Source organism: Sturnira hondurensis, unplaced genomic scaffold (genome assembly GCF_014824575.4).
Source record: "Sturnira hondurensis isolate 20B ecotype Veracruz unplaced genomic scaffold, ASM1482457v3 Scaffold0013511, whole genome shotgun sequence".
Classification (NCBI taxonomy): domain Eukaryota; kingdom Metazoa; phylum Chordata; class Mammalia; order Chiroptera; family Phyllostomidae; genus Sturnira; species Sturnira hondurensis.
The window spans coordinates 949,257-965,682 of record NW_028086142.1 but is presented as its reverse complement, the minus strand read 5'-3'; the positions used below and the strand labels follow the sequence as shown (position 1 = coordinate 965,682).

The window sequence follows — 16,426 nt, the reverse complement described above, 5'->3', positions numbered from 1 at the left end:
AGCAAATTGACAGGAATAAAAAGCCAATGTAGCAATACTTATATCAGACAAAATAAATTTCAAAACAAACGTCATAAAAAGAGACAATCACTTCCTAATACTGAATGGAAGAATACATTAAGAAGAAATAAACATTCTAAACATATATGTACCAAACATTGCAGTACCCATATATACAAGGAAAATCTTGGAGAACTTCAGGAAAGAAAGACAGCAAAATGACACTTAAACTAGGGGATTTTAATACCCCACTATACACAATAGACAGATCTTCCAAGCAAAGAATCAACAAGGATATTGTGGCACTGAATGACACTGTGTATCAAATAGATTTAATTGATATATACAGGATACTTCACCTCAAGAAGGAAAATATACCTTGTTTTCAAATGTACACAAAACATTTTCAAAGGTAGATCACATGGTAGGGAAAAAAACAAGCCTCAAGAAATTCAAGAAAATTGAAATCATATCAAACATCTTCTCAGATCACAATGGCTTGAAACTAGAAACCATCCTCAAGAAAAAAACTCAAAAACATTCAAATCTTAGAGACTGTGTAACATTTAATTAAATAATGAATGGGTTAGCAATGAGATCAATGAAGAAATCGAAAAGTTTGTGGAAACAAATGAAAATGAATGTAGAATAATCCAAAACCTATGGGACACAGTGAAGGCAGTCCTGAGAGGGAAGTTCATAGCAATACAGGCCTACCTACAAAAGATAGAAACATTTCAAATAAACAACCTAACCCTACACATACAAGAATTGGAGGAACAACAACATTCAAAGCCCAGAGCTAGTAGAAGGAGGGAAATAATCAAGATCAGAGCAGAATTCAATGACATGGAGACTAAAAGACCAATTCAAAAATCAGTAAGTCCAGGAGCTGGTTCTTTGAAAAGGTAAACAAAAATAAAAACCCCTTAACCAGACTCATCAAAAAAAGAGAGAGGACCCCCCAAAATAAAATCAGAAACAAAAAAAGTAGGTACAACTGATGCCACAGAAATACAAAGGATTGTAAGAAATTACTACAAACAACTGTATGCTAAGAAATTTTAAAGCCTAAGCAAAATGGACACATTTGTAGAAACATATAATCTTCCAAAACTGAATCAAGAAGAGGCAGAAAGCCTCAATAGACCAATAGCAGCTGGTGAAATTGAAGGAGTAATCAAAACACTCCTGGCACACAAAAGCCCTGAACCGGACAGCTTCACAGGAGAATTTTACAAAACATTTAGGGAAGAGCTAACTCCTACTCTGCTTAAACTATTCCAAAAAATCCAAGAAGAGGGAAGCCTCCCAAACTCTTTTTATGAGGCCAGCATCATCCTAATTCCAAAGGGATCACAATACTTGATATCAAGCTATATTACAAGGCCATGGTAATCAAAAAATCTGGTACTGGCATAAGAACAGACACATAGATCAATGGAACAGAATAGAGAGCCCAGAAGTAAATGCAGGTCTCTATGGTTAATTAATATTTGACAAAGGGGGAAGAAGCATAAAATGGGGTAAAGACGGCCTCTTCAACAAATGGTGTTGGGAGAACTGGACTGACACACACAGAAAGAAAGAAAGAAGGAAAGAAAGGAAGGAAGGAAGGAAGGAAGGAAGGAAGGAAGGAAGGAAGGAAGGAACTAGATCACCAACTTACACCATACACCAAAATAAACTCAAGATCAATAAAAGACTTAAATATAAATTGTGACAACATAAAAGTCCAAGAGGAGAACACAGGCAGGAAAATATCAGATATCCCATGCATCAATATTTTACCAATATGTCCTCTAAGGCAAGGGATAAAAGGTAAAATAAACAAATGGGACTACATCAAATTAAAAAGCTTCTGCACGTCTGAAGAAAACATCAGCAAAATGAAAAGGGAACCAACTGCATGGGAAAACATAAGTGCCAATGACACCTGAGACAAGGGTTTGATCTGCAAAATATATAAAGAACTCACATGACTCCACACCAGGAAGATAAACAATCTAATTAAATGAGCAAAGGACCTGAATAGACGTCCTCCCCCAAAGAGGACATGCAGAGGTCCCATAAGAGGTATGAAAGGGTGCTCAGCATCACTAGCCATCAGAGAGACGCAAATTAAAACCACAATGAGATATCACTTCACACTGGTCAGAACTGCCATCATTAACAAATCAACAAACAACAAGTGCTGGTGAGGTTGTGGAGAAAAGGGAGCCTTAGTGCACTGTTGGTGGGAATGCTGACTGGTGCAGCCACTATGGAAAACGGTATAGATTTTCCTCAGAAATCTGAAAATGAAACTGTCTTTTGATCCAGGGATTCCACTGCTGGGATTATACCCCAAGAATCCTGAAACCACGATTCAAACAAACCTATGCACCCCTGCGTTCATAACAGCACTATTTATGATAGCCAAGTGCTGGAAATAGCCTAAGTGCCCATGCATAAACGAGTGGGTCAAAAATGGTGGACATTTTCACAATGCAATGCTATGCAGCAGAAAGAAAAGAAGAGTTTCTACCCTTTGACACAGCATGGATGGAACTGGAGAGCATTATGCTAAATGAAATAATCCAGGCAGTGAAAGACAAATACTATATGATCTCACCTATAAGTGGATCTTCATCATCAAAACAAATAAAAGAACATAAAAGAATCAGACATGGACATAAAGAACAAACTCACAGTGACCAGAAGGGAGGGAGGAGGCGCATAATGGGAAAAAGAAGAAAAACATGTACAAAGGTCCCATGGACAACGATAATGAGATGGGGACTGGCTTTGGGAGTGGGGATTGGACAGGGTAGGGGAGAGCCATTGCGGGGAATGAAGACAACTAACTGATCAACGATGAAAAAAGGAAGTACAAATAGGTAGTTACAAAATAGCCACGGGGATATAAAGTACAGTACAGGAAATGAAGTAGCCAAGGAACTTAGATGCATGACCCAGGGATATGAACAAGGGTGGGTAGATTGCCTGAGGGAGTAGGGGTTGCTGGGTGGAAGGGGACGAAGGGGGAAAAATCAGGACAACTGTAATAGCATAATCAATAAATATAATTTTAAAAATTCTTGTACCATAATATGTTCAAAAGTAAATGATAAAATTCCTTTATAATATAAAACACAAACATCTAAATGTAAATAAATGAAAAATTGAATTAAAAAATTAAAGGTAAAGATTTTTTTCCCTGAAAGTTTGGGCTCAAAATATGGATGCACATTATACAGGACAAAATACAGCAATCTTCCTGGCTTCCTTTTGGTAGCCAATTCCATACTCTTCATGTCCCAGTTGAATTCCCCAAATATAGCAAATAAAACGTTCTCTTCTACCCGCTGTCTAGTACATCATCTCTGAGGAAACATATCTCTAATGTCAGTAATGTCTATTCAAACAGCCCAACCCCCTTGAGAATGAACAGAGACAAGTAATGAGCTTGTGAAAATCTCAGAAACTTAAGAGGGGAGAACATTCTGAGGAATGTTTACCTTTGAAATATTCTCATTGAGATTTGAAAGGACATTCCATCTTTGAAGAGGGAATAATCTAAGCTTACTTTCAGATAAAAAACAGGATTTTCAAATTTGAAAACACAGTGGAGATAGTGAACAGTACAGCAGATACTGCCACAAACCAAGTCTGTTATCGAAAATAAAGGCTAAAGAAATTCTTCTATAATCTATAAAATAAAAATATGATGATAATGACTCAAAAGGAAAAGAACATAAAAAATTTTTGGAGTAAGGAAAGAAATTCTATAAGAATCCAGAAATAAAAAAGCAGGTTAACCACAAAGGGAAAAAAATCAAGTCACTCTCAGATTTGTCTTTCACACCACAAAATATGAGAAGACCATTGACCACTATCTATAGTTTTATGAAAAACCAAGGTCGTAATCCAAGAATTCTATATCCCACCAACCTATCACTCATGTATGAAGGCAGGGAAAAAATACTCCCAGGTGTGCAGGGATTGAGAAGTATATACTTTTTTAAAAAGTTTTTTATTTTTTATAAAGATTTTTAATTTATTTTTTTAGAGAGGGGAAGGGAGAGAAAAAGAGAGCTAGAGAAATATCAATGTTCAGTAGAGACATCCATCTGGTTGCCCCTTGCACATCCCCAACTAGGGATGTGGCCCACAACCAAGGCATATGCTCAGACTGTGCATCAAACTGGCAACCTTTTGCTTCAAAGGCCAATGCTCAATCCACTGAGCCACACCAGCTAGGACTTATTTTTTTATTGTATTTTCTCCATTACTATTTAGGCCCCACATGTCCCCTCAACCCCCCACCACAGTCACCACATTGTTGTCCATGTCCACAAGTCCTTTTTCCTTTTTGCTTGATTCCTCCACCCCCTAACCTCCCCAGAGCTGTCAGCCTAGTTTCTATCTATCAGTCTGTCACCACTTTGCTTGTTAGTTAATTTGTTCATTAGATCCCATGTATAATTGAAATCATATGGTATTTGTCTTTCCCTAACTGACTTATTTTACTTAGTAAAATGTCCTCCAGGTCTATTCCTGCTGTCACAAAGGGTAAAATTTTCTTCTTTTTTATAGCCAAGTAGTATTCCATTGTGTAAATGTACCATCACTATTTTATCCACTCAGCTACAGATGGACACTGGGCTGCTTCCAAATATTGACTATTGTGAATAATACTGCATCGAACATAGGGTGCTTATGTTCTTTCAAATGAGTGTTTTGGGTTTCTTTGCATATATTCCTAGAATTGGAATACTGGGTCATAAGGGAGTTCCATTTTTAATATTTTGAGGTAACCCCATACTGCTTTCCACACTGGCTGCACCAATCTGCATTCCCTATTTCCTCCATGCCTAATCTTTCTTTGCAAAGAAATTTTCCTGAATACAGATTGTGGAAGGAGGCCTCAAGCATCTGACCACAGGTCTTGGAACCAGTGCTAGACACATATCCCAACCTAAGCCAATTAGGTTATTCTGAGAACTGGAAATGGCATTCTGAGGGACTGGTCAGGAAGACAGCTCTAGGCATTTTGAACAGAGAGGTCATATAGAAGCCATGCGGACTCAGGTTGGGAGACCCTAGCATTGTAAACCTGCAAACTGAAACTATGGTGGAGCAGTGGGGCTCTGAGAGAGAGGAAGAAACTGATTTGCAGAAAGAAGCAGGAGAATGGAGTATATCCAGAAGAAGAAGGAAAGAAAAACAATGATGTATTTTCCTGTTCTTGATTATCTAAAGAGGCTGCCTGTTGTTTTTGTTTTATAAGACCCCCTTTTTGAGGGAGGCGGGGAGCATGGGGTGGGGGGCGGGCAGGGTTGGGATTATAAGACAGAAACCTGTACTTGAACAAGAATTAAATAAAAATTATATTTAAAAAAAAAGACCCCCTTTTTAATCATTTTTGTGTGTTTTTTCTGTATTAGTTCATATATTTTTTGGTTGCAAGTAGCAGAAACAAACTCAGATTAGCTTATGCAAGAAGCAGAATGTTTTATGAAGATATGAGTGGCTTGAAAAATCCAAAGGCAGGAAGAAACTGGGCCTCAGGAAGGAATCAAAGTCTCAAACACCCAGGAAGTCCTCTCTTTCCATATCTAATCTCTGTTTCTCAACATACATTTGCTGCATTCCTTTCTCTCTTACTGAGCATTGATTCTTGCTGCTTCCTGGTCCACAGGGTGAAAAATGATTACCAACAGCTGTAGAGTTTCCATCTCCTCCTTTGTTTAAGAGAGCTGTTAAACTGAGACTGGAAAGAGTCTCAATTCCAAGAGCTACAGAGAAAAGGCTTATTAGTTCTGTGAGGATCAGATGACCACTCTCAGTCCAATTATCTGTGTCCAGAGAACAGGGTCATAATTACAAACTTCGTGTCTGGAATCTCACACTTGTATATCCAGCATGGTTCCCAAAGTCCTCCTAAAAGATGTCTATCGACAATTTAAATTACAAAAATAAGTTCATTGGACAATAACAAATGTTGGTGAGGACATGGAGAAATCAGAGCCATCATACATTACTAGTGGGAATGTAAATGGTGCAACTGCTTTGGAAAAAATTTGTCAATTCCTTCAATAGTGAAACATAGAGTTACCATATGACCCAGCAATTCCACACCTAGGAATAAGCTCAAAAAAATTAAAACATGTCCACGTAATTGCTTGTATGCAGATATTCATAGCAACATTATTTATAATAGCTCCAAAGTAGAAACAACTAAAATGTTTGTCAATTAATGAGTTTATAAACAAATTGTGGTGTATCCATACAGTTGAATATTACTCACCCATAAAAAAGAATGAAGTACTGATATACGGCACAACTTGGATAAATCTTGGAAAGTGCTAAGTAAAAGAAGCCAATATGCAAAGCCAAGGCAACCCTAGTACACTGTTGGTAGAAAGAAGACTAGTACAGCCACTGTGGAAAACAGTATGGAATTTCCTCAAAAAACTAAAGGTGAAACTGCCTTTCAATCCAGTGATCCCACTGCTGGGACTATACCCTAACAATCCTGAATCACCAATTCAAAAGAACCTATCCACCCCAATGTTCATAGCAGTATTATTTTCAATAGCCAAGTGCTAGAAATAGCCTAAGTGCCCATCAGTAAATGGGTAAAAAAACTTGGTACATTTACACAATGGAATATTACGCAGGAGAAAGAAAGAAGGAGCTTCTACACTTCGTGACAGCATGGATGGAACTGGAGAGCATTATGCTAAGTGAAATAAGCCAGATGGTAAAAAATAAACACCATATGATCTCACCTATAAGTGGAACATAATCACCAAAACAAACAAGCAAGCAAAATAAAACCAGAGACTTGGAAATAAAGAACAAACTGACAGTAACCAGAGGGGAGGTGGGGGAAGGGTAATGGGGAAAAACAGGGGAAGGGTCATCAAGGAACTTGTGTAAAGGACTCATCGACAAAGCCAAAGGGAGTAGGATTGAGAGCGGGAGGCAGGTATGAGTGAGATGGGGAGGAGTGACAGGGGGAAATGGAGACAACTGTACTTGAACAACAATAAAAATAAATAAATGAAAAATTAAAATAAAAAAAGTTTAAAAAAGAAGACATGCTATCCCCCAAATCTACATAATAAAAACTCCATAAAGCAAAGTGTGAAAGCAGTTTTCTGGTCACATCTAAGGAATAACTATTAATTGATTGCTGTATGTTTTTCCAGAGCCTTTTTATGCATATAAAATATATATTCACTCTTTATAAATAGATTTGGTGAGTTTTCTTTTCCACAAAGATCAAATAAATGGAATCATCAGATATGCTGATTTGAACCTTGCATGAGTATTATGTTAACCATAATACTGTACTCAGTACTTGCTGCTGAACAGAGTGCATTTGTAGGTAGTCTTCTATAAGGTATATTCCTTCTATAAGGAAGGTAGGAGAATTCCTTGCCTTCCAAGAGCCCTTGCTTCTGCAGTCCAAGGACTTCTCACACAGCTGCCTTTGTTTCATCCTTCAAATAATCACCCTTGGCTATCTTGCTACAAGTTTCTATTATCTCTACTCTTGGAATACTCCCTCCTCCAAGAGGATTTAAACTTTTGTAGCTTTTTTTATTGCTTGCTTGTGTGATTCAAGGTTTGGTTTCCTTTATCCTTCCAGTCACATTTGTCTTTCCTCTTCCACAGAGAATTCCTCATAATTCTAGATCTATTGAAAGTACCTCTTCTAGTTTTCAAGCAACATACTTATTTCTTTTTTGCTATTTGTAATGGCTATTCTTTCATTAAAAATTGTTGTTCTATTACAGTTGTCCCAACTTTCCCCCATCGCTTTCTCCTTCCCCATGCACCCGTAGCTATTTCTTTTAAAAATAGATCATTTTGGGGGGCGGGGGGCGGGCAGGGTTGAGAATATAAGACAGAAACCTGTACTTGAACAAGAATTAAATAAAAATTATATTAAAAAAATAAATAAAATAAAATAAAATAAAATTACTGAAACAGAAAAAAAATAAAAATAGATCATTTTTGTGATTTTCAAATATTTAAAGTAGAAGCAGGATGCTGGAGCATGTACTCAGTCCTGTACTCTCCATACTGTTTTGTGACTTGTTTTATTCATTAAGCAGTATATGAGGTATCAGTCAGGGTCCCTTAATTGCAAGCAATGAAATCTGATTTACTCTAACAAAAGAATAAAAGAAATTTACTGGAAGAAGAATGATAGAATTCATAGAATCAAGGAAAAAACTGAACATAACCTCAGAAAAGACAAGAATCAGGTCAACTTCTAAGATCTAGGTAATCACTTGGACAGGATGCCATTGTTGAGATTTTTTCCAGCAATATTTTTCTGTTATTATACTAAAAAAAAAACCCTCATAGACACAGACAAAAGTATGGTGATTACCAGAGAGAAAGGGGGTTAAGGAGGGAGATAGAAGAGGGTAAAGGGAGGATAAATGATGATGAAAGGAGACTTGACTTTTGTGGAGAACACACAATACAATATACAGATAATGTATTATGAAATTGTGCATCTGAAACCTATATAATTTTATGAACGAATGTCATTAAAATCAATTCAATAAAATATAAAAATATTTATAGAGTCCTGGCTGGTGTAGCTCAGTGGATTGAGCGCAGACCTGAGAAACACATGATCGAGGTTCAATTCCCAGTCAGGGCACATGCCTCGGTTGCTGGCCAGTTCCCAGCAGGGGACGCACAAGAGGCAACCATACATTGATATTTCTCTCCTTCTCTCCTTCCCTTCCCCTCTAAAGATAAATAAATAAAATCTTTAAAAAATATTTATAGATATACATACATGTGTGTAACATATAAAGCAAGGATGTGCAAATGGAAATCTTTACTTCTACAACCAATCAGAAGACTGTGACTGGTATTTATTTTTGTTTGTTTGTTTGTTGTTGTTTATTATTAATTTTTATTGCATTTTCTATTATCATTTATCCCTCTTATGCCTCCTTCCCCACCCCTCAGTTACCACACTGTTGTCTGTGTCCATGAGTCTTTATTCCTTTTATCTGGATCCCTCTACCCCTTAACCACCCACCAAACGCTGTCATCTGCTCTCTATGAGTTGGTCTCTATTTTGCTTGTTAGTTTACAGTTTGTTCATTTGATTCCATATGTGAATGAAATCATATGGTATTTGTCTTCTCTGATTGGCTTATTTTGCTTAGCATAATGTTCTCCGAGTCCATCTATGCTGTTGTAAAGGTAAATTTTTTTATGGCCAAGTAGTATTCCATTGTGCAAATGTCCTGTAGTTGTTTTATCCATTCATCTACTGATGGACACTTTATCCATTCATCTACTGATGGACACTATGCTGCTTTCATATCTTGGAAATTGTAAATGACTCTGCAATGAACATAGGGGTGCTTATGTTCTTTCAAATTGGTGTTTCTAATCAGTGATATCTCCTTCCAGTTTTTTAATTTTTTAAAAATATTTTATTTATTTATCTTTAGAGGGGAAGGAAAGGAGAGAGGGAGAGAAATATCAATGTATGGTTGCCTCTCATGTGTCCCCTCCTGGAAATTGGCCTGCAACCCAGGCATGTGCCCTGACTGGAAATCAAACCACAATCCTTTGGTTCACAGGCCTGCACTCAATCCACTGAGCTACACCAGCCAGGGCTCCTTGCAGTTTTAATTTGCATTTTCCTGGTGATTAATGACGTTGAGCATCTTTTTACATGTCTGTATGTCCTCTTTGGAAAAGTGATTATTCAGGTCCTTTGCCCATTTTTAAATTGGATTGTTTGGGGGTTTTTTGGTATTGAGTTTTGTAAGTTCTTTATAAATTTTGGATATTAACCCCTTATCAGATGTATCGGTGAATATGTTTTCCCATTCAGTGGGTTGTCTTTTTATTTTGTCGATGGTTTCTTTTGCTGTGCAAAATGTGCAAAAACTTTTGAGTTTAATGTAGTCTCATTTGTTTATTTTTTCTTTTGTTTCCCTTGCCTGGGGAGATCCATCAGGAAAAATATTGCTATGAGCAATGTCTGAGATTTTATTGCCTATGTTTTCTTCTAGGATTTTTATAGTTTTGGGTCTAACATTTAAGACTTTGATCCATTTTGAATTTATTGTTGTGTGTGGCATAAGATGGTGGACTGGTTTCATTTTTCTGCATGTATCTGTCCAATTTTCCCAATACCATTTATTCAATAAACTATCTTTAGCCCACTGTATGTGCTTGTTTCCTCTGTCAAATATTAATTTACTATAAAGATGAGGGTTTACTTCTGGCTCTCTATTCTGTTCCATTAATCTATGTGTTTGTTTTTATGCCACTACCAGGCTATTTTAATTACTATGGCCTTGTAATATAGTTTGATATTAGGCAGCATGATTCCTCCAACTTTGTTCTTCTTTCTCAGGATTACTGTTGCTATGCAGGGCCTTTTGTGGTTCCATATACATTTTTGAAATATTTGTTCTAGTTCTGCGAAATATGTCATTAGAATCTTGATAGGAATTACATTGAATCTATAGATTTCTTGGGGTAGTATGGACATTTTCATGATGCTAATTATTCCTATCCGTGAACATGGTATGTGCTTCCACTTATTTGTATCTTCTTCAATATCTTATAATATTCTTGTGACTGAGCCATTGGTGGTCCTGCCTTCATGGAGTTCCCTTAGTCTTCCACTACCTTTTACTTCTGAACATGGTGGTATCAGGAAGTGCCCAGGAGATGGTACCATCCACACTCACCTCTGCCCCACTGGGCAGCAGCAGCTCTATTTCCCCTGGCTAGAGTCAATCATGCCAGCCTAATCAGTAACTCCCTCCCTTTTTTCTGGCTTGTCTCTTCAATGGAATGAGAAGCTTGATATGGTAAAATAGTTGTCCAATAATACCTCAGGGGAAACATTCTTCTCTTCAGTATTAAAAACTTTAAACTGGAAGAGTTCAGAGTCACAAAGAAAGGAAGCAATATGTTTACAAGTGATTCATTATGTGTAATTGTGAGACAAGCCAGTCCTCTTTCCATCCCTTGATTCCTGGATCCATGTGTTCTAGCTATGCAATAAAAGCATCACATATTTATCAGTTACTGTAGAATGGTAACCCAATCTAGCAAGGTGGTGTCTCCCAACTGGTACCACTATTACCCTTCCCATTCTATAAGGCTAGTTTCCCTGGGTAATGGAATATGTGGTAAAACCTGTGAATACCAGGTCATTGACTGAGTTTTTCTGTTGTAAGATGAGTTTCTTGGTCAGAACAGTAATCTATGTGATATCATAATGGTAAGTGAGGTGTTCAATAAGTGAGATTTGCAGAAGTATAGTTGACAAAGAAGGTAAATCCATTTCCATAACAGACATTAGAGAGATAGTAAGCCACTGCCTCCTCCACAAGTGAGGGGGCAGAGTATAATCAACATGCCACTGTGTAGTTGGTTTGTCCTCTTGAGCCATAATGCTTCACTGGGAGCTTATGACAAGCAATCAGGTTTAATAAAATGTCAATCAGCAAAGACCAATTCAGTCTTATGAGGAGGAGTTGGTCCTTTGTTCATGAGTCTTCTGAGCAAGCTCTGGGTGACTGGGAAGGGAAGTTGACTGATAGTCATGGGATGAGTCATCTTATCCACCTGAATATTTAGAGCCCCTTCTGTAGTTGGGGCCTTTGGTGAGCATTCTTGGGTTGTATAAATAGTCCAATACTCTGGTACCATTTTGAGAGTTATATGTGCATGCTTCTTCCCCAGATCTCTATGCCATTATACTACCAATCTTGCTCCTTTCCAGTTCCCAACCCTCCAACTAAACTATTAGAAATTGCTTATGACTTAGTGTAGATGCACACTTCTATCTTTCCTTCCTAACAAAATGTACTACCAGTTTTATTGTTTAAAGTTCTGCTCACTGATAAGATGTTGCTTCACCACTGCCCTCCCTGAGTAGAACTATAACACTGTAGCAGTCTATTTCTAACTGGTTATAGCAACCACATCATAGAACAATCAGTAAACTAGGCCAAATAGTTTTTTTTTATTCCTCTATAATTTTGCCATAAGTAATTCTTCATAATCCCATAGGTATAGGATCCAGGGCATGTTAGCCACCTGCTCACAAAACTTACCTCTGCCCCTAGTACCTGCTTGAGTGAAATCTTGTATTTACTTTCCTTTCATTATAGAATACTTGTGGGAACACCATATTTTATTGCTTGGTAGATCAGAAATAAAAATTAATGATAAGCATCTAAGGTTGTATGCTTAGGGCTATTGTATGCTTAGGGTAATGCACTCAGTCTCTGCCAGAACAAAGCAAGATGTACTATTCAAAAGGAGATCAGTGCTTAATGAAGGGGTACAGATTTATTTCAATCTCCTAAAAATCTCAGTTATGAGTCCCCCATCAGAATCTTCCATAGGACCCCTTTCCATTGCAGATTAACCTGTTTGTTTTGAGATACGGGGAAAAGTCTGAATGAATTTTGGATTTTGTGATGTCTACAGTTCCCCTCCCCCAGTCAGTACCTAAGAGAGAAAAGGAGCTTTCCCCCAATTCTTTTGTGATAGCCTGAGGTGGAGGGATTCCTGGAGAGAAATGCAGTAATCAGTTGAGAATGTCCTTATCGCTATAGTTCCCAGGAGATCCATACTCTCGAGATAGCGCATACTTCAACAATTGCCTCCAGCAATCCATCAAAATTTCTAGTTTAAAGTTCTTACTCTCTTATATGGTATCTAGCAGTACCTGCCCCAGGGAAGCAAATGCTCAGGTCCTGTTTGTCCCTGTGGAGCTTGTCTCCCTCTAGGTCATTTGACTTGTGACTTTAAGTCTCTGAAGGGTTCATGGAGTTCTTAATTTTCACTCTGTTCAGTGTTTTTTTTTCTCATCAGGGCAGGAGTGACATCTTTCTAGCTCTTTACTTCTTCAAGTCGAAAATTGAAGGTCTTAACCCAGCAATGCCACTGCTGGGATTATATCCTAAGAACCCTAAAACACCAATCCAAAGAAGCTCTGCGCCCCAATGTTCATAGCAGCACAATTTACAATAGCCAAGAGCTGGAAGCAACCTAGATGCCCATCAGTAAATGAATGGATAAAAAAATTATGGTACATATACACAATGGAATTCTATGCAGCAGAGAGAATGAAGGAGCTACTACCCTTTGCAACAGCATGGATGGAATGGGAAAGCATTATTCTGAGTGAAATAAACCAGGTGGTGAAAGACAAATACCATATGATCTCACCTTTAACAGGAAGCTAGCAACAAAACAAACAAGCAAGCAAAATAAAAACAGACATTGAAATAGAGAATGGGGGACAGTGACTAGAGAGGAGGGAATTTCAGGGGAAAAGGGGGAAGGATTTACAGGAATAAGTATAAAGGACACATGGACAACAACTAAGGAGGGTGGAAATGAGAGGGAGGTGGAGAACACTGGAAGGGTGGGCTGGGATGAGAGTAAAGGACAGAAAACTGTACTTGAACAATAATTAAATTTTAAAAAAAGAAAATTAAAGGTCTTAAGACATTGAAATTTGAATTTCACATAATTTTCACATGTCGCAAAATATTATTCTTCTTTTGACTTTTCTATTTCTTTAAAAATGTAAAAACCATTGTTACCTCACTGGCTGTACTAAAGCAGGCAACAGGCTAGATTTGGCTCACTGGTGCTTGTATGTCAACATTTGACCTACGGGATTTAATGCTAGTTTATGAATTGTCATGTCTTATGGGAAAAAGTCTGTGGAGGCTCTTCCAAAAAAGGTTTTCTCACTCTGAGAGATACATAGAAAAGACAGTTTAGATTTTTCACTTTGATGGTGCATGTCTAAACACGATACACAAAACTTCAGCAGCCACCCTGCAACTCTGAGAGGGACTAGCCTGAAGGTAATGCCAGGAGGCTGAGGATGGCAGAGCAGAACGATGAAAAGAATTTGGTTTCTTGAGGATACTATCAAGCACCTAAATTAACAAACACTATAGCCATAGTACTTCAGAACTTTTTGTCTTTTAATTAAAAAAATTATTCATTGATTTTGAGAGAAAGAGAGAAACAACTTGTTATTCCACTTATTTATGCATTCATTAATTGATTCTTATATGTGCCCTGACTGGAGACCAAAACCACAACCTTGGCATATCTGGACAACTCTCAAAAAAACTGAGCTATCTGCCCAGGGCTCATAAATTTTTATGTGAGATAATAAAATGTCCTTATCTTTAATTATTGTTTTCTTACCAAGTTATAGTTTCTAATAGGCATCCTAACTAAAACAATGAGTCAAATATTCTAGTTTCTTTTTACATCATGAAAATAAGTATTCTGGCCATTGACAAGTACTGTTACAAGAATGAAAATACAGCCACAGAATGGGAGAAAATATTTGCAAATCATATATTTGATAAAGGACTTGAGTCCAGAATCTATAAAGAGCTCTCAAAACTCAATAATAAGAAACAAACACCATTAAAATAAATAACAGGCAAAAGATTTGAGCAGACACCTTACCACAGGAAATATATGGATTGTAATAAACAAAAAGATTCTCAACATCATTAATCATTGGGGAAATGCAAACCACAATGACATACCACCACTCCTTATTAAAATGTCTAAAATTAAAAAGGCTAACCAAACCAACTGTTGGAGACTATAAAGGAACTGGAACTCTCATACATTGCTTGTGAAATACAAAATGGTACGACCACTATGAAAAACAGTATGGAGGTTCCTCAAAGAATTGGCAGCCCCTCTTCTGCATATCTGCACAAAATATTTGAAAACATTTATTCACAAATATATGTGAACCTTAATGTTCATTACATCATTATTCATAATGGCCAAGACACGGAAATAACTGAAGTGTTCCTCAATAGATGATTGGATAGAAATGTGGTACAGATATACAATGGAATACTACTCAGCAATAAGAAAAGATAAAGCAATGCCATTTACGACAACATGGATGGATCTTGAGAATATCATGCTAAGTAAAATAAGTCATACAGAAAAAAGTCAAGAACCATATGATTTCATTCATGTGGAACATAAAACTGAAAGCAACAAATGAACAACCAAGACAAACAAAAACTTGTAGACACAGACAACAATATAGTGGTTACAAGAGGAAAAAAGAGGTGGTTAGGTTAATAAAGGGTAAATGGGGTCAAATATATGGTAAGGAAGGAGATCTGACTTTGGGTGGTAGACACACAATGCAATATACAGATGGTACATCATAGAATTGTATTTGACATGGGGTGTTGAACACACAATACAGTGTACAGATGATGTGTTGTGGAATTGTGCATCTGAAACCTGTGTAATTTTTGCTAATCAGTGGCACCCCGATGAATTCAAGAAAAGGATGAAAAGAATTGTACACTTAAAAGCTATGTAGTTTTATTAACCAATGTCACTCCAGTAAATTTAATTTTAAAATGTCAAATATATATATATATATATATATATATATATATATATATATATATATATATATGAAATGTGATTGAACCATTTTTCTTCTAGGAATTTACCCAAGAGAAATCAAAGCACATTTTTACAAAAAGACTTGTACAAGAATATTTATAGCCTTTTTTTGTTTGTTTCCAAAGGCTCGATGGTAAATATGCTTTAGAAAATAAAGATCGATCTTATTGCTTCCAAGTCAATGAATGAAGAGCTGTGTCTAGGGACACATTCTAGTTGAGTGGAAGGTGGCTGATGCTTTGTCTACCTCTTGTTCATAGATCCAGTCAAAAGAACAAGACTTATAGTCAATTAATTCTTTGGGCTTAAACCATAGCTTGAGTTCTCTCTCAGCATTTTTTACTGAATTGCTGCTGTGAATGATGTTCCTGCCAACCTGAATGCAAAAACCTCCCTGAATGGTACCTGGCTTAGAATCTGCTGGATTGGTCTCCCAAGCACCATTCTCTTTGTCTCCACCACATTCAGACCATGGCCACTGCAGGCCCTGAGTTCATGTACTTCACATTCATGTACTTCACCAGCTTGGGATAGAATAGGTGGTCTTTCAGGTCAGTGTAGTGCTGCTTAAGGAGTACCTCAAAGGCCTGAAGAAACTTCATGACCACAAGGCTGAATGCCTTCTGCTTGAAGCGGTTGAGGATGTTGCCCACTAGGCTTCACTGCATGCTATCCTTGATGGCAATGAAAGTACGCTCCAAGTTGGGCATGGTTGGAGGAGCTAGCTGGGGGTTAGGGGGATTGAGAAAGGCGACTGAAGAGACTGCTGGAGCCAGGAGTCACCCCAATAGCCACTTTTTTCTTGCTTTGTTCCCAATATCCATGCTATTTTGATATCTATCTAGATTCTTCTTTCTCTCCCCTATCCCCCTTTGGCTTGGGAATTGTGATCTCTTTCAACACTGACTTTTTTGTTCAGATAAAAATATTCTCC

The 16,426-nt window shown here is 37.3% G+C and overlaps 1 pseudogene; it reads right to left on the bottom strand.

The window, feature by feature from the left end:
* Nucleotides 1-15,691: 15,691 nt before the first annotated feature.
* On the bottom strand, nucleotides 15,692-16,202 carry LOC118997799 (nucleoside diphosphate kinase B-like; annotated as a pseudogene).
* Between the last annotated feature and the right edge of the window lie 224 nt (nucleotides 16,203-16,426).